Source organism: Sceloporus undulatus, chromosome 1, assembly GCF_019175285.1.
Source record: "Sceloporus undulatus isolate JIND9_A2432 ecotype Alabama chromosome 1, SceUnd_v1.1, whole genome shotgun sequence".
Taxonomy (NCBI): domain Eukaryota; kingdom Metazoa; phylum Chordata; class Lepidosauria; order Squamata; family Phrynosomatidae; genus Sceloporus; species Sceloporus undulatus.
In genome coordinates this window covers 242,366,154-242,385,632 of record NC_056522.1, presented here as the reverse complement: position 1 = coordinate 242,385,632, position 19,479 = coordinate 242,366,154, and the positions used below count along the sequence as shown (strand labels likewise).

Genomic DNA, 19,479 nt, shown 5'->3' with positions numbered 1-19,479 from the left:
AAGTTGATACTTAGACTGGGAATCTTTTGAGTGAAGGGTGTTATGCAACTGGATTCAATAGAAATATTCTGTAAGACGTTCACAAATGTTAACATATGTTTGCACTCATAAATGTTATCAAGGTAGGTGCCCAATTTAGCATTAAACTAGCATATTTCCATGTTACCAATTCTCTCATATAAACAGACTTGGTGGCTTCTGGTTTACTTAATTTTTTTAGTGTGGTGTACACAAAAAACCCCCATTGTTTTCCTAGTAAAGATTCATTCTGGAATACTCTGAAAATCATTTTGCAGTCAGCATTATTTTGTATCTTTAACCTCAGAGCTCAGAGTAATTGAATTTCAGCCCTGATGTAAAATGAATGTTGATGCTGAAAAGACTACATGAAATGATTTAATCTGTGACCATTCAAGTAAAACTGATCCATGAATCACTTTTGTGCTTACAAGCTACTGGAGATGGAGACAAATACAAAAGAAACACTAGAAATGCCATGCGGGATGAAACAACATCAACTTAGAATTCTCAATGAGAATAGATATTAAATTAAAACAGAAAAAAAGTGTGGCATAGTGGTTTTAGTGTGGGACTGCAACTGGGGACTAGGGTTTGATCCCAGCTTGGCCATGAAACCCACTGGGTGACCATGGGGATGTTTAGCCTGGAGAAGAGAAGGTTAAGAGGTGATATGATAGCCCTGTTTAAATATTTGAAAGGATGTCACATTGAGGAGGGAGCAAGCTTGTTTTCTGCTGCTCCAGAGAACAGGACCCGGAACAATGGATGCAAGCTACAGGAAAAGAGATTCCACCTGAACATTAGGAGGAACTTCCTGACAGTAAGGGCTGTTCGACAGTGGAACAAACTCCCTCGGAATGTAGTGGAGTCTCCTTCCTTGGAGGTCTTTAAGCAGAGGCTGGATGGCCATCTGTCGGCGATGCTTTGATCTGGATTTCCTGCATGGCAGGGGGTTGGACTGGATGGCCCTTGTGGTCTCTTCCAACTCTATGATTCTATGATTCTATGGGCAAGTTGCATGTTCTCAATCTCAGGGGAAGGCAATGGCAAACTTCCTCTGAACAAATCTTGCCAAGAAAACCCTGTGATAAGTTCACCTTAGGGTCACCAGCAGTCGGAAATAGTCTGTGAAAATTGCACAGCCTTGACATTGGAAATAACTTGAAGGTGTGCAACAACAACAATAACAAAGTAATCTTGAAGGCTTCATGGCTAGCATCTATAGTTTTTTGTGGGTTTTTGGGGCTGTGTGGCCATGTTCTAGAAGAATTTATTCCTGATGTTTCGCCAGCATCTGTGCCTGGCATCTTCAGAAAAAGATGCCACCCACAGATCCTGGAGAAACATCAGGAATAACCTCTTCTAGAACATGGCCACATAGCCCAAAAAACCCACAAAAAAACTAACAATAACAAAGATTGTATACATTTTTATAAATACTTTAAAAAATAGTACAGATGTACCTCATGAACATGTACTCTGTTCCAATGACTGTGAATTACACCTTACTCTTTCTTCTCTGAGTACATTACCTCCCACATGTTCTTTACCACCAGAACATAGGTAGATAGATGCAACCCTATAGATAACTTCTGACTCTGAGGACTTTCTTTCTCTTCCTATGAATCTGGTTCCCAACAGTCATTCCTGACAGCTTACCTACAAGTATCTTATAACCCACACTGCTGCATTCTGACTCATCAGTAAGGAATCACTATGGTGCCCTTTAAATATTCTTCCAAATATATAAGGACCTAAATGCCTTTCTGGAAAGACCCACTCAATTAGCTCCAACCATAATTAGATAATGTGGAGTCTGCATTGTAGACATAGCAATCAGCCATGCCCATTCACAGATAAGTAGCTTCCTCCTATTGGGGACAAATATGTAACCATCAGTTGTCCAGATTTGACAGGAACAGTCCCTATTAATCTTATGTTATCCAACTTTTCCAGCTGTCTTTAAAATGTCCCAGTTTCTCTTTCCTCCTGCCACTTTCTGCTCTTTTGCCCTCAGCTGCATGGTGTAGCACTCTGAGTGTTAGGGTATGACTCTGGAGATCAGGGTTCCCAGCTCAGCCATGAAATGCAATTGGTGACCTTGGGCAAGTCAAATGCTCTCAGCCTCAGGGGAAGGTGATGGCAAACCTCCTCTGCAAAAATCTTGCCAAGAAACCCCCCTAGCCTTAGGGTTGCATAAGTTGGAAATGCCTTGAGGGCACACAACAATAGCAACAACTTCAGTTTGTTCTGAATTCACTCACTGAGAGTAGGCAGAGGAGAGAAGGGGGCAAAATCTTATCTTTCCCAGTAGGCTCAAGCAAAAGCAAACTGCTGCAGCCTTTCCTAGCTTGTCTATTCTTTCCCATTAATAACATTTGTCATCTTGATCACACTTCCATGTTCCTTGGCCACATTTGTCCCTGTTTTCATCTATGAAATGTTGGAGGGCGCATAAGTAGCACTGCCCTTTACAGACTCATCTAACTGTACCTTCTCTCAATGACTTTGTATTTGGAGTTCCATAGTAAAACAGAAGTCCTCAGTGACTAAGGATGGATTTGTAGCTAGGGTTGCTTCTCACTGACCTGCTGTTCCCACTGATCTGGAAAAAAGAAAAATTAATGAATTGCATTTAATTCAAATTATGTTTCCCTGCATTAGCAGGGAAGGTGATGGTAATATTCAGGTTTTTCATTTTGTAATATCAGTTCCTCATTTTGGGGTAGTCTTGCATGGACTAGGAGCACATCAGGTATTTCTATCAAGAACACAAATTATAATGTTTTTGCTGTATCTTTAACACTGCTTGCTCTCAAATTTGTATTTTCTACATCCAGCAGAGGGCCTGCAAACCTCTCAACTAGTTCCACTGCACAAAGCATATCCACTGTCCAGTTGGCAGAATGCCTCATAATTTACCTCTGTACCTTTGCAGTACTAATACTGAGGATCTATTTTAAGCATCGATGTAATCTAGTCCATACTGTCAGCACAGACTGTGGTTTGACATCTCATTTGCACTTAAGCATATAAAATATCAGAATGTTGTGCAGAGCCTAAAACTGAAGGTGATAGCTCTTGACTTACGGGGGACAGAATATTTATTTATTTGTAGGCTTTTAAAACCAAAGTTCTTAAAGAATGGGCTAAGAGGTGTTGTATTGCTTTAATCCAGTGGTTTAACTGTGGAGCAGGACCCCCCTGGGGGGGCAGGAGTTACTCAAGAGGGGGTACAAAACTTGGAGGCCCAATCCTTCCTCCTCCTCATCTTCTTCCTCTTCCCAAGGTTTTTCTGTCCTGGAAGGGAAGAGAATGGCAAGGAGGGTGCTTGGAGCCTAGTCTACCTGAAGGGGGAGGAGAGCTAATTCAACAATAAAATGAATTAAAATAAGAATAAGAAACAACTTCTGTCAGTAGGATTAAGGTAACTCAGGCATAATGTGTTGTGCTAATTTAGAAGTAATTTTGCTTTTTCTGCAAGTAATTGCAGATGCACAAAATTGTGCCACTTTACAAGTTATTTGTGAGTTACAGTCTGACAAAAGATATTTTAAATAAAAAGTTTCAAATCTCCCCGATGGATGGGGCACAGAGGAGGGTGCCTGCAACAGACCAGAACAACACGGGGTGGTAGTGGCAGTTTCCTTTCTTTTTATATGTTGACTGGTTTAGTTTACAATATATGAACACACCAGAGTTAGGTATCCTCAGAGTTTTACAATTTGACATGTTGCCAAATGTTTAATCTTGGTTGTTCTTGGTTGTTCTCATATGTCTTCAAATCGTTTCCAACTTATAGCAACCTTAAGGCAAACCTATCACAGGGTTTTCCCGGAAGATTTCTTTAGAGGGAGTTTGCCATTGTCACCTTTTGAGACTGAGAGAGTGTGACTTGCCCAAGGTCACCCTGTAGGCTTCTATGGCCAGGGCAGGATTCAAACCCTGTTCTCCAGAGTCATAGTCCCATGCTCAAAACACTACACCATGCTGGCTCACTTACTGTTCTAATGTCATATATTATCCATATATTATCCATCTATATGAAATATAGTGTTCAAGGAGTGTGTTCAAGGAGACCCATGAAGTCTGTTATAATGCTTTTGTGCTTTAGAAAGGCAACACGGATGTTCATGTTCCCCAAAGCCTTTAGCCGGTGTGTGTGTGTGTGTGTGTGTGTGTGTGTGTGTGTGTGTGTGTGTATGTGTGTGATATAACCGATAATGGTGTTCTTGAATTAATGCTTTGCCACAAGTTTTTGTGTATTTTTAATTGTCACAGAACACAGTGCTGTCTCTGGGTGGGCATGGGATTGCTAGTAGATCATTACTAAATTATGGTGACACTGTGAAGTTAAAACAACAGAGTAATTTATCAAACAAAATTAATATTATATTATTAGAAGAACATAGGCAGTTGCTTTTTAAAAAAGAATTAGTTACAGTTGCTATTCTAACACTGCAGTTACAGTTTTTAATCTAACTCTTTACATTTTTTGTGCAAAACAAACTAAAATATCTTCTTAAACTTAAAACATTTAAACACGCATCCTCAGAACATTGCAAGTCACTAGGTTGTGGCAGAAACCACCTCCAAGAAAGGAGGCCACATAATCTCTGTAGTGATAAAAGTAACTGAAAATAATTACAGTATGTAAAGAGATCTTGTAGCACCTTTGAGACTAACTGAAAGAAAGGAGTTGGCAGCATAAGCTTTCATAGACTTAAATTTACTTCCTCAGATGCTGTGGTTTTACATGGCAGAGTGGTAAAACCCAGTGGTTTCACCACTGGCTGAGGAAGTAGACTGAGGTCTATGAAAGCTCATGCTGCTAACTTCTTTCTTTAGTTTAGTCTCAAAGGTGCTACAAGATCTTTCTGCATATTGATTCTACAGACTAACATGGCTATATCTTTGAATTCTGAAAATAATTACAAAAGGAGTGTTATCTTCCTTCACTGAATATACTTGTAATGTAATTACATCCGAGTTATTGCAAAAGGGAATGCATTGCAAGTGACTCAATATTTTGAAGTTACTTCCCCAAGCAGTGGGCAGCACATTCTTTTCATGTGTTTAGCCCAAGGCACATTCCTTCTTAAAAGAAGCTGTAACTGTCTGGGGAGGGTGAGGAATCCAACTGGGACTTAAACATAGAATGAAGTCCTGTCCCTATTTGAAATGATAGCTTCTATTGAGAACCAGAATAGTGTAATGGTCTGAGTGTTTGACTAAGGCTCTGGTTGCTGTTGTTGTTGTTGTGTGCCTTCAAGTTGTTTCTGACTTATGGTGATGTTAAGGCAAACCTATCATGACGTTTCCTTGAGAGCTCAGGGTTCAGATCCCCACTCAGTCACAGAAGCCCACTGAATTACTCTAGGCAAGTTACACTCTCTCAGCTTCAGAAGAAGGCAATGGAAAACAACCTCTGAATAAATCTTGCCAAGAAAACCCCATTCTAGGTTCACCTTAGGGTCACCATGAGTTAGAAAAGAGTTGAAGGCATCCAACAACAGCAACCCTTTTGTCTTGTGACATTTCCCTCACACACACATCCAATCCGGCATAGATCTCTTGGCTAGTTGCCCTGCCCATGTTTGGAAATGATGCCCTATATTGTTTAAAGATGATTTATATGGTTTAATAATTTTATGTTATTACAGGCTGCCTTGAATGCTCAGTTGGGCAAAAAGCTAGGGAATAATGGCCAAGATCCTTCATGTGTGTATAGCTCTGAGTGTGTAGTTCCACAACCTCTCACCATCCAGCAGCTGTCAAAAATTGAGTGGGGTCCTTGCTGCTATTATGGGGAGGGAGGGAGAGATGGGGAGGCAATTCAGGTAATAGAGAAGCAACTAGTCATTGGGGAGAAATGAAGGTGAGCTCTCAAATGGAGCACATTTGCCTTTTCCTTCCACCAGGATCCCAGAGCAGCCAGACCTTTGTCATCTGAATCACCTCCACCTTCCCTTCCCTCTCGTAAGAAGTAGCAGAAGCCACTGAGTCTTGATAACTGCTGGAGATGGGAAGTTTTTGAAAGGAATGCAAAGGCAAATGAATAGCCCTCTCCACCCTGTACCCAAAAGGAGTTGCATCTGTGTAAGCCAACATTCTTTGAGTGTTGGACTAGGACTCTGGAGACCAGGGTTTAAATTCCCACTCAGCCATGGAAACTGACTGGGTGGCATTGGGCAAATCATACACTCTCTACCTCAGAGGACTGCAGTGACAAACAAAACCCCTCTGAACAAAGGTTACCAAGAAAACCCCATGATAGGGTTGCCTTAGGGTCACCATAAATCAGAAATGACTTGAAAGAACACAGCAACAACAAGCTGCACTTAAGAAGGCTCATGTCACTAAGAAGATGCTGGCTAAACTCAATGGGCAGCCATGCTTTTCTGTCTAAGGACATTGCTTCTTTGAATGCACTATTTTTTAAAAGGTAAATGGAAGGGGGGGGGGGAAACCCTGGTCCCCTCAAATATTGCCCATATGCCCAGGAACCAGACCCAAATTCCAATTATTTCAGTAGATGTATCTTTGGTGAGCATCTATTGAACTACACCTTCACCCCCAATAATACACCTTTATATATTTAGGAACAGGTGAAATGAGGAACAGGGCTGTTGTCTCTTTAATGGTTGTGTAGAAGAGGGAATGTCAGCACTCATGGTGAGTCATTTGTGACACTACAGCCTTTGTTTGGAAAATGTACCTGTGCCGGTAATAAAAGCTAAAGTACTCAAAATGGCCCATTTATTTATTTATTTAATGTACATGCTACCTTTCTCCTGGAGTGGCACTCAAGGAGACTTCCAAAAAGAACTGAATACCTAACAACACAATTAAAAAGAAAACAATTGCAAATCATCACATTAAAATAGTATAAAACCATTTAAAAGGCACAGAGAAGTTCAAAAAATAAATTAAGCACCCCTTCCAATAAGGAACCTTCCCACTTACACATTACAAATCTAGACTTTAACGAAAAGTCTTTGTCTGCCATGAAAGAAGAGCAGAGAGCGGGCCAGCCTGGCCTCCTGTGGAAGGGAACTCCAGAGGGTGAAAGCAACCACTGAGAAGGTTCAAATGACTGGAATGATTAATGGAATAAAATATTCATCATTTTAAAATCCTAGAAATTGTGGGAATCTAAGAAAAATGAGGTAAAAGAAGCAAGAGAGAGAACAGGTGTGAACAGTTACATCCAATCACCAACCAGAAAATTTGGTTATTTTTCATGGAAGCAAGTTCCTCACAATGGCGCGGTACATACCGCCATAAAGCGGCGAACCAGTGCCGATTCTAGGGTTAGGGATCGCACGGCAACTGCACGTACGTATGGCTGGCATAACAATGGCGGTGCCCTGTGTACATGGGCACCGCCATTGTTATGTAAGCGCTGCGTGGCGTCCGCATGTTGCCATATAGTGCTTACGTAACAAGTGCGCCAGTGGCACACTTGTAATGCCGCCCCTGCGGCTTAAAAGGAACCTACTTTTCTTGGGTTCTTTTTCCACCGCAGGCAAGCTGTGTGGCTTGGTGACTATGGCTTCCCTCCGGAGGAAAAAAGGCCACCGGCAGGCCACCCTTTTTGGGCGATTTGTCCCAGGCCAATGTTACCTTCATCAGTGCTACTTCAAGTGTGGAACTGGTATTGGTCCCTGAGCTTTTGGCTGCCAGTCCAGAAACATTTTCAGAAATCAAAACAGTTATAGCTAATGGGCACAGACATGGTGGTAGTCCTTGGCACACTGGAGGAGGAGGGAACCTGCTGGTCTCCCGCATTAGTTAGCTTAAGAAGCACTGACCTAGATGACATTATTTGTTTATTTATCAGTATTTATAGTTTTTGTGGGTTTTTCAGGCTATGTGGCCATGTTCTAGAAGAGTTTATTCTTCACATTTCACCAGCATCTGTGACTGGCACCTTCTCTGAAAATGTCAGCCACAGATGCTGGTGAAACATCAGGAATAAACACTTCTAGAACATGGCCACATAGCGAAAAAACGATAGATGCTGGCCATGAAGCCTTTGACTTATATCAGTATTTAGATTTGCTGGGTGATTTCCAAGTACAAAATTAAAATGTCAAAACTCAGGAATCGATGTATTTTACCCAAGGCATGAGATTGGTCTGAGTTGCTGCCATTTTTTCTGTTCTGAGAAATTGAGATCAACCATTGTTTCTGTATCCAAGAATGCTCTTCTAAGTATAATTACCTGCGAGTGATTACAGTCGGCCCTTCTTATACACGGATTTTTTATACATGGATTTAAGCATACACGGTTTGAAAATGTTCCAAAAAAAGTATAAATTTACCTTGATTTTCCATTTTTATAAGGCACACCATTTTTCTATGTCATTATATTCAATGGGACTTGAGCATACACGGATTTTGTTATACACGGGAGATCTTGGAACCAAACCCCAGCGTATAACAAGGGTCCACTGTAATTCAGTCAGCAAATCTCCATTTTAAGACTGAGTCAGAACCTCAGACAAAGGTCACACTACATGATTAGATTTGGAAACTATTATGTTTCCCTCCAAATTTGATTCAGTCTGGTGAAGGGCTGGAGAGCTCAAAAGTCTGCAAACCTTTGTGGCATTTTGTTTGATTCTAAAAGCTATTACCCAACTGTAGATGTTGCCATTAAATTAAAAAAAACAATTAAATGACAAATAGTAATGAAATCCACACTACAAAGTTATAGCACTGTGCTTCTACTTTGATTGTCATGGCTGCATCCTATGGAATCCTGGAATTTGTAGTTTGCTCAGAGGCAGTGGAGGAAATCTTTGGATGAGATAGCCAAACGTTCCTCCCCAAATTGCCGATCTCAGGGTTCCAGAGGCTGTTGTTATGATAGTTCAAGTGGAATAATAGCACTATAACTCTGTAGTGTGAAAAGGCCTCAGCTGAGCAAAATGAAAAAAGGCTTCTTCTGGTGCTGAAGAGTCCATAAGGTTGCACTAGATAGTCCTCTCTGGTAACAGTGTTCAGTAACTAGGGTGCCAATACTGAAGAGGCCCTCTCTTAAGGGCCAGCCATTGGATCTCAGCTGGCAGGGGTACACATGGCCGCAGATAATCATAGGTGGGGTACAGACCACCAGAAAGAGGCGCTGGGGAGGTGCCTCTTTGCTCCTCAGCAGTGCCGCAGCAACCAAACTGTGTGATGCTACTGTGCAGCAACAAAGGAGCATTAAAAAGTGGCTCCTTTTTGTGGCGCAGTTGCGCTGCTGAAAACCTACAAAGAAGTCCTAATGGCATCACAGCTGCGCAGTGCTGTTTGGACGCTGCACAGCTGCGAGATCATAGCTGTGTGCCCCATGTGGGTGGTGCTGCACAGCTGCGACACCCTGATCACATACTAGGGTTGCGGGGTATGTGCACACGCTGCCTCGAGGCAACCCTAGCACGTCATGGGTGCACTGCAAAGGGCCCGTTTGTACAGGGCCATAAAATCCATATACACATATTGTTCAAGTAATCTGCTACTATATGTTTAAGGCTTGAAAGATTAATCCCAAGACTGAATTGCTTCTGGAAATGGTCTGGAAGACAGTGAAAAGCATTCAAATAATGTAACAATATAATGAGGTGGCAACAGCCAGTGGAGTGCAGCATTTTGTCTTTTGATGGACTAGTACTCTAGGATACCAGGATTCAAATCCCTACTCAGCCATGTAAAACCACTGGGTGACATCAGGCAAATCTCTCTCTCTCTCAGCAAACCTCCTCTAAATGAAAATTGTCAAGAAAACCCCTTCATAGGATCACTTTAGTGTCATCATAAATTGGAAATGACTTGAAGGCACACAACAACAACAACCATAACCATCCATACCTTGTTAATAATCTTGCTGGAGCTGAAGAAGTTTCCAGTGTGTTTTTGAAGGAAGCTCCACATGACAATAATCGAAAAAGAGTTTACCAGAACATGGGTGGCTGTGGCTAAGGTCAGTTCAGTCAAATAATCAGGAGGTAGCTTTTGTCTAACTTATTTCCTTCCTTACCCACTAATGATGACAGGTCATTGGGGAAACAGGTCCTATTTGGAGTCATTATTTCAGGAAAGGGAGCACAGATTCAGCATTTCGCTCCACTGAGCCCTGTAAAACATTGCTTGTAAACATTTCCAAGGGGTCAGACCTGAACTCGGAGAGGAAGTTTGCTGCAGGCAGATAGATTGGTGGAAAGGAAAAGGGAGCCTGGTTAGATGTTGTCATCTGCAAAGGAACTTCCTGATTCTTACTATTTTTTTTAAAGAAACTAAACACTTTCACCCTATTTAGAGCTCTTCCAAAATCTTCCATGTGAACCTCCAAGAGGAATTTAGCTTTTTTAACTATTTAGAATAATTTATAACTTAATTACAACTTTTTGAATCTAAGGCCTATGCTTCTGTTCTTAAAGCCCAAAGGAACAAACTGAATTGTAGACTTGAAGAAGAAGTGCTTGTTGGCTATGAACAAATTACAAAAGGCTGCAGAATTCTGATCCTGCCATGGACAACATCAAGATATGCAGTGTGGTGTATTTCAATGAAAGTAGAAGCCTAATGGAAGAAAGGTGCCAGCAAGGACGTAGCCAGGATTTTGGTAAGGGGGGGGGGCAGACTAAGTACCACCATTATAATGGGGCTTGGGTGTGGTGGCGCAGCAGCACGCACCATTCATTGTATCTAATGGAAAGGGGGGCTGGACTCCATGGACCCCCCCCCTCTTGGCTACATCCCTGGTGCCAGTCATACTACTGAACTCCCTGCCAGAGAGAGACTCAGTACATGTCAACCCCAAAAAGCAGATTTCTGAAAGGCCAGACATAACAGTCAGGCAACAGATCCAGAAAGGGAAACAGCAGCTGAGCCAAAGGCCAGGTACTTGGTGAGATCAGATAAAGGGGTTCCGCCAGCCAGACTAGTCTACAAAGCAAGGGCAGCAGCAATCAAGACACCATCCACACAGCAAAGAGATAGAAAATTACCAGGGAAGCTGCCAAGGAAGAGATTGTTGCATTACAAAAGATAGCCCAGATGTAGTGAGAGAGAAGCAGCTTTCTCCTTGCCTGTCCACATGCCATGAAACATTTCTGTTCTCTTCCTAAGGAAGATAATAATAAAAGCATGTCTTTTATTACGCTGGAAAAATTTGTTTGGCAAAAGGCACCCTTTTATGATTGTCTCCCTTGCAAAGGATAACGGAAGTGCTACAACAGCATGTAGAGAGGCAAAGAGAAAGCCGCTACTCCCCTGATCCATTTTGTCATTATTTTGTCATTTGATAAGGTACTGAATCTCTATGCAAAAACGATGCCTGGACTCTTGCTGAGCTACCCAAAGCCAACAAATCTATAAGGTGCAAGTGTATGTTTTAAGTCAAGACAGATGCAGAAGAGGACACTGCACACTACAAAGCTTATAACTCAAATAATTAATTAATGCTTCTGATGTAGGAACCAAGGGGCTAAACAGACAGGCAAAAAGAGGTGCTTTCAGGCTGACTTGAAGGTGTGGTGTTTAGATGACACATGCCTTGAAGCCAGCAGGAAAGTACCTTCTAGGTGCCTTATGCAGAGAAAAGCCATTTGAAAAAGAAGCAGCTTTTTTCTGCTTCTTCCTGGCTTGAAGCCATATCATGTGGTCATGACATGAGCACTCCAGCTTGGGAGTTAGTTGGTGGGGTTTCAATGTGGCTTCAGAAAAGACAGGTTCAAGCCACTTTTTCTTGCCCATCTGTTTTGTACCCAAGGTGGTTTATAAAAATGCTAAAGAAAAAACTGAAAATACAAAACAAAAATTTAACAAATTATACTATTAAAATACCTTTAAATGTAAATTCATTTAAAGAGATTACAGTAAAGTAAAAGATATGGTACACAAACCCCATAAAAAGACTCATTGCAACCAAATAATCATTAATTGGCTAATTTAATAAAAAGTAGCAAAAGGAGGGCAGAGAGGGGGCCAGCCTAGCCTCCCATGAAAGGGAATTCTACAACCTGGAAGCAGCCACTGAGAAGGCTCTCTGCTGGGTCTTTACCAAAAATGCCTCTGATGCTGGTTGGACTACTGATCTTAAAACTCAGGCAGGTTCATATAGTGAATATGATATTTCAGATATTCTGGACTTAAAGCATATTACACTTTATAAGTCATAACTGGCACTTTGATTCTCTCTCTCATACACATTTCCTATATTGTATTGTACTAAAACCCATTATCTGGAAATGAATTAGTAGCCAGTGCAGCTGCTTCAAAAGGGGAGTGTTATGTTCCCTGTATTTATGTCTGAATAATTCATTTCCCTGACAGAACCACCACTCTCAACATACTTTGTTGCCTGACACAAAGAACAGTTCTCTTCACTCTTCTGCATACAGATGGTAACCAGACTGTTTGTTGAATCTTACCATGGTGTTGCAAAATCCTCAGTTACACCTAAGGACAGCAGGCCAGAGGAAGGGCAGAGCAAGGGAAAAATACTCTTTTGGGCTACACCCTCAACCCCTCCCCCCAAATAGCAATCAGAAGTAAATAGAAGTAAATATAGTCTACAAAACAGAAGTAAATCAGGGTGGTTGAAATAAGACTGGGGATAACATGATCTCTAAAGCACACACTGGATAACAATCTGGTTGCTGCATTTTGCACTAACTGTAGCTTCTGATTAGTTTCCAAAAGCAGCCCTAAGCACACCACACAGGGCCAAATGGAAGGTAATTCAGGCATTAATCACTGTGGGCAAAACTAGCCTCCTTGAGAAAAGAGGACACCTGGCTTGGGAAAGGCACTCCCAGGCACAGCAGCCCCATGGCCTTCCAAGCTGTGAGCCTTGTTTTTCAGAGGAACACAACCCCATCCAGAAGAGGGTGCAGTCTCAATTCCAGACTGGTTTTCCTGCTGACAACAGAACTTCTTTCTTGAGTCTCAGTTTGTTCACTCACTTCCAGCTCTTCTTTGCATTTCGGCAATGATTCAGGGCTACCACCAAATCCTTGGCATCAGTTTGGCAAGAGAGACAGCTAGCTGGACATTGCCACACAATGATAACTTGCACCTCCAAACTCTGAATGATCTCCCTTGGCTTTATGGAGATGTTAAAAAGAATAGAGGACAGTATTGAACTTTGCAGAACTCCAGACTGTGAGGGCAACAGTCCCCCACCATGATCTAGTGAAATATTCATTCAAAAGGGATCAACATGGTACCACATGTTGCTGAGAGGTGCATTAGAACTAATGGGAATACACACTGTCTTGGCATAGATTCTGTGACAGGCCATTTATCAAGGTGACCAGTATAGTTTGAGTCTCATAGCCAACCCTGAACTGATTAGTACTGGATCCAGGTGATCAGTTTAATTCAAGAAAACCTGCAATTGTGCTTCCACAAGTCTCTCTAAAATCTTACTTAGAAAAGAAAGATTAGAAACTGGCAGTTAGGCATCTAGAATGATTAGGGTCCAATGCAGGCCTGCTAAGCAGCAGTACTATAGGTGCTTCTTTTAACGGAGTTGGCACACAATCTTCTTTTAAATAAGCATTTACAACTTCCACTACCCACAAGCCAGGCTTCTTCTGGCAGCCCTAATCAGTCAGGATGAACATGCGTCTAATAAAACTGGCTTTACTTCTTCAAGCAATTTGTCCACATCCTCAGCTTGAACAGTTTGAAACTCAACCACCAAACTGGACAAACATGTGCTTCAGTAACTTGCCCAGAATCTACCTACAATGGTATATCTGGGTCCCTTTGGGGAGAAAGGCAGGATAGAAATTAAATAAATAAACAAACAAACAAATAATAAAAATAATATCAGAAAATATTATGGAAAAATGGTTGGAAAACATTTTTTCAAGGACTGAGAAATCCTGATAAGAAAAATCCTGAACTTCACAGTTTGGGACTTATTCTGTACAAAATTCACACATGGTTGTTTTGCACAGAAAACAGCATTTTCTGCATGGAAAATAATGTTTTAATGTAGAAATATGCTGTTTTCTGTGCAGAAAATGCACAGAATATATCATTTCATGTGCGGAAAATTCTTTTTTCTGTGCAGAAAATGTTGTAATTATTTGCATAAAATTCACACATGGTTGACTTGCATAGCAAATAACATTTTCTGAATAAAAATTAACATTTATGCATTGAAACATGATTTTCCATATAGAAAATGCTGGTTTCTGCATGTAAAAAGCACTTGTGAATTTTGCCTGAATTGTGAATAGCCGTTTTTTCAAGACTTTATAACCAAGAGAATTGCTGAAATTACTGATCGCTACTTTAAAGAACAGATTTGGGAGATTTGCACATTGGCTTTAAAGTACTTTATCCCTGATGGGATAAAGGCGCATTCAATTTTCAAAATGGGTATTATCGCATTCACCCATGCGGGGGTGAATGCAGCCCATATACAGCCCAGATGCCAGCTGGCTTACCCTGCACCATTTCAAAAGTGGTATACAACCTGGGTGCCAAATGGGTTTATCCTGAGCCTTTTCAAAAATGGTATACAGCCCGGATGCCAGCCGGGCTTATCCTGTGCCTTTTCAAAAATGGGATTTCCCCATTTTTGAAAAGGTGCATGATAAGCCCAGCTGGCATCCGGGCTGTATATGGGTTGCATTCACCCTGGCACAGGTGAATGCGATAACACAAGTTTTGAAAATTAAATGCACCTTTTCCCTCCCGGGGATAACTTGCTTTAAAGCCAATGCACTAATCTCCTAGGTGAAGAATTGCATCCCTAAACAGATCCAAATTGCTTTTTCTATGAGAAGCTTTGCAGGTTCATTCCAGTGGGAATCTTCCTCAGTATTCTGAGGTCTAGGATATAGCAGTCTCTTAACTGCATAAGACAATTGCACAACTGGATGACACTGTGCTGATGCTATAGAGACAGCAGAAAATTACCTCTTTGCTGTCTTTACCATTGCAGAGTGTGTTATAATACTGTAAATATGCAAGTTATTTTAATGACAGAATTTTTTAGCAACATAAATCTGTGTCACATTAAAAATAAATTCCAGAATATTATTGTGCAATAAATAATTTCTGAGCAAACAAACAATCTCACATAAATATAAAATGAACACTAGCCTCCCCCTCCCAATTGTATGAAATACACCACAGCTCAGAAACAATTGGGTTTAAATTGCTTTCAGGCACCCTGAGGCCACAATGCTAGTTTCTGCTGAAACAACATAAAGGAATGAAGAGGAAGGCAGATCAGCAGAAAGATTGCTAGGAAGAAGAAATGGATTTGGGTTGGAGGGCTTGCACAAGGTGAATGTCAGAAAAGCATAGTGTCATACTAAAACTAATTCAGGAGACATGATCATGCACATACTAGGTTGTTGCAAGACAGCAGCACTGTACAATTAACTGGGGATTTTCTTTCTTTCTGTTTAAATTCTCAGTTCTTTTATTTATAACTCTTCCAGTGCTAATCAGTGTTTAGTTTCAGGTGCACATGAGAACTGGTATCTTCATATATCTGACACAAAATCAGAGAATGTGCCTGAATAGAACTTTTGCAAACCTCAGCTGCACTCGTATTGCAAAAATAGTCCAGTCTGAAACCACTTTTACTGATATAGCTTAGTGCTATGAAATTCTGGGAAGTGTAGTTTTGTGAGACATTTAGGGCCTGAACAGACAGGCCAAATTAAAGCTGCTTTGAGTCACTTTGGAAATATGCTGTTTAAATGATATATGCATCTTAAGAGGCCAGAAGCTGCACCAAAGCTGTGCTCGTCTTTACGACTGGAGCGTGGCTTTGGTGTGGCTTCCGGCCTCTTAGGATGCATGCATCATTTAAACAGCATCCCTACAAAGTGACCCAAAACAGCTTCATTTTGGTCTGGGACCTGTCTGTTCTGGTCCTTTGTCTTCTCTGTTAGAGATCTCAGGTGCCACAACAAACAACAATACCCAGAATTCCATAGCATTGGGCCTTGGCAGTTAAAAGTGGTGCTAAACTGGATTATTTTTGCAGTGTGGGTACAGCCTTTCATAAATGGGTTTGGGATAACAGATTAGTATTCTTTTAAACACAAGATTTAAAAAATGGTTTTTTATGAAGAAATTGTGAAGCCCAGCTAGCTGTTAGGGAAAAATTGGAAGAGAAGAAGTTGCAATGGAACATCCCATATTTGGCTCTGTTGTGGGATCATTGCTGAGCCTAGTCTGTGGAACAGAACTCTGAAGTCCCCTCTGATAATTATTGTCATTGGAGTCACAACTCTTTACTTAAACAAGAAATATTCCCCATGTTTTTGGCATTCATATAAATCAGGGGTTGGTATGGGGATTATTTTCTTAATCCAAGGGGTTTGTTGCTACCTGGGAAATCTCCCCAGGGCCATGTGAGAATGTGAATAATATTTGTTGCACTATTCAAGGCACAGCCATGTTAGTCTGGAAAATCAGTATGCAAAGGGATCTTCTTGTAGCACCTTTGAGAAAGAAAGAAGCTGGGTGCATGAGCTTTTGCAGACTTGAGCCTGCTTCCTCAAATGCTCGTGTTACCAGCTGCTTTCTTTCAGTTATTTTCAAAGGTGCTACAAGATCCCTTTGTGTATTTATTGCACTAGTAGTCAATGGACCAGAGCAGAAAACCCAGACCTTAAGCTAGCTGAGTCTCTTACACACCATTCACAAAGAACTACAAGATCCAGATTAAAGATGTTGACCAGATTTCCACAAAAGGCAATCCGCCATAAAATAGCAACATGAGTTAGAAAAATTCAGGACTTTCCTTGGTAAACAATGCTAGTTGGTTAATCAGGAGTGTGTGGACTTCGCCAGGATGGAAGACTGCTAAGCATGCATGTTCAGATTCAGTAAGCTTTGCATTTGGTTTAGGCTTATCACCACAGGGGACTGGCATGTCCTTTTTTCTTTTAACAGCATTTAATAACCAATAAAATCAATTTTCAACAACTTTATAGAATACAAATGTTTTTAAAAAGAAATTAATAATTGCACACCATGGCAGAAAATGAAAGTTAGAGTTAAATGAACATGCTATGAGTAAGTTAAAAAACCAAGACAAATAAACCCAGAAATCATTAATCAGAGACTAGTGAGACATCCACATTGCAGAAATAATCCAGTTTGACACCACTTTAACTGCCATGGCTCAATGCTATGGAATTCTGTGAATGGTAGCTTGTTCAACAAGCCACCATTCCAGTTAAAGTGGTGCCAAACCAGATTATGTCTGCAGCCAGAAAAAGAAGGAGGAGGGAGAGAGAGAGAGGAAGGGAGATACAGTATATATTTCCAAATCTTTCTACAGATCTAAATGAGAGTATAGAAGTGAATATGCTTGTTTCTTAGGATCCTTTCACACTATACACTTATAGCATTATGATTCCACTTTAACTGACCTGGATTGATTTTAGTTTTGGGATTTGTAGTTTTGTCACTCAAGCTCTTTGTCAGACAGTTCTAAGTATCCCTCCCTAAACTGAGCATCCCAGGCATCCACAGGATGAAGTCAAGACATTTAAAGAGGAATGTTGTAACTGTGCAGTATGAAAGGGCCCCTGGTGTTTACAAATGAAATACAAGGATACCATGTTAAAATGTAGCGGGTGACCCCAAACTCATGAACCCGAAGGCCCATGGCCTGCCAGAGGACAAGCAGAGTCAAGGAGACCGAACTGTCTAGAATAAAAAACGCTTTATTGTCTGCGCAGGGCAGCAGCACACCAACATAGGTGTCACCAAGGCTGCAGCACCAATGGCTTCTTGTCACCCCCCTTTTATGCCCTTCGCAGAGGGCTGTTTTCTAAACAACAAGCGATTGGTTGCGTTCACTGTTCACTCAATGGTCCTGTATTTTCTTCTTGGCATTACATCTGCTTGGAGCCTGGAATGTACATAGATAGCTAGCTACTGCAAAAGAGATACTTAGCTGAGCTAGGCTCTTCAAGGCCACTTGCTAAACACAGGCCATTGTATTCAGAGCCCTCCAGAGGAAGGAGGGGGTGATTATGTGAGTGTGTTTTACGGCCACACACAGAAAGAAAGAGTGGGGGCCAGCACAGCCCATTTGCACTTTACTCTGTAGGCTCAATCTATGGGCCTTCTGTAACTATTGATTCTTTTGCAAAGCAAAGTACAGAAGCAAGAAAGCATTATTATTATTGTGTCTCTATCAGTATTAAACTAACTAAAACAACACTTTGACTCCCTGGAATAGTCAATGGAACCCCCAAATGCAGCACAGGCTCTTCTCCTCTAAATAGTTGGGGTGTGTGTGTGTGTGTGTGTGTGAGAGAGAGAGAGAACAAAAGATCCTTGTTGTCTATAGCAGAGTAGAATAGCACCTCTGCTTTGCATTCTGAGCTTGTTGTTCACCCATACACACAAAAATCTCATTAGGTATTGTATTGCCAGGCTTTCTGGGAAAGGGGAACTCAGCATCAGACCAGAAACTTTCAGAAACCATGGTGAAATGGTTCTTGGCAGTATGATGAATGCTTTTGGGTCGTATTGACATTGTTTCCAAATTATTAACTAAAATTGTTGTTAATTCCCCCCCCCCCCCCCCCGCCCACATTTCTTTTCACAAGGCAGTCGATACTCATAATATCCTTGATTCTCAAATAAAGTTGTCCCTGGCAGTTTCCTTAAAGAGAAAGCGAGAAAGAAAGTAACACCCACAGACACCACACACACACACACACCACACACTGAAAGATGTCATATCCTGAATGCTTCCCTTTCCCCTTTTTGTCTTTGAAACTTTTATAGAAACACATTGGCCACAGTAAACAAGACAGCTGGCCCAATTTGAACACTGGACAGTTTTGTAACATCTCCCAACCCTGGGATATTCAGTTTTGGTGGTGTTAATTCAAAGGATCTGCATTCATTACAGTTCAAAGGAAAAGAAGACTCGTAAGCGCAGTGAGTACAGAAAATGCAACACTCTTTGAATCATAAGGAGGAAGTTTAAGAATCTGAATTTCCAGTACAAGCCTCATAGTGTTGCCTGTAATGTGAACTCAAGGAGACAGTGAAAACTGAGGTTTTCTGCACCCCAAAATAGAAAATAATAAAAATGCACACAAACAAACTATCACCACGTATGGAGATGGCCACAGCATAGGGGCAATCTCCATTATGAAACAATCTACTGTGAAAATATCTAGCATTCTCTATTAACATGGAAAGCAGATTTTAATTAGATAGTCAGACTAAACCACAAAGTAAGTACATCTTCTAGAATACATTGAAACAACTGAACAAAACATTATGAGGTTTCGGACTTTTCTGGTATAAATTTAATATGAATAGTATAATTCAGTTTCTGCATTTAAATGTTGATAGTAAGAAAACCCTCAATGTCTGTTGTAAATTGGCTTTCAGCCTTTTAATAACCATTTTATTTTGTAAAAACAGTCTATTAGCACTTGGTGTATATTTCCA

The 19,479-nt window shown here is 41.0% G+C and overlaps 2 protein-coding genes and 1 long non-coding RNA gene across 4 annotated transcripts in view; 1 reads left to right on the top strand and 2 right to left on the bottom strand.

Annotated features, from left to right (window-relative positions):
• Positions 1-9,953, bottom strand: part of LOC121931535 (leucine-zipper-like transcriptional regulator 1 homolog) — a 51,375-nt gene extending 41,422 nt beyond the window's left edge. For both annotated transcript variants that reach the window (XM_042469432.1, XM_042469413.1), the window contains exons 1-2: positions 9,880-9,953; positions 2,515-2,626 (exon numbers count right to left, since the gene is read on the bottom strand). The gene's annotated coding sequence lies outside the window, so the exon portion shown is untranslated. The remainder of the gene's footprint in view (positions 1-2,514; positions 2,627-9,879) is intronic.
• LOC121931572 overlaps positions 1-19,479 on the bottom strand; it is a 152,972-nt gene that overhangs the window by 103,821 nt on the left and 29,672 nt on the right. The window lies entirely within an intron of this gene.
• Positions 18,803-19,479, top strand: part of RALB (RAS like proto-oncogene B) — a 53,369-nt gene continuing 52,692 nt past the window's right edge. The window contains exon 1 of the mRNA XM_042469463.1: positions 18,803-18,957. The gene's annotated coding sequence lies outside the window, so the exon portion shown is untranslated. The remainder of the gene's footprint in view (positions 18,958-19,479) is intronic.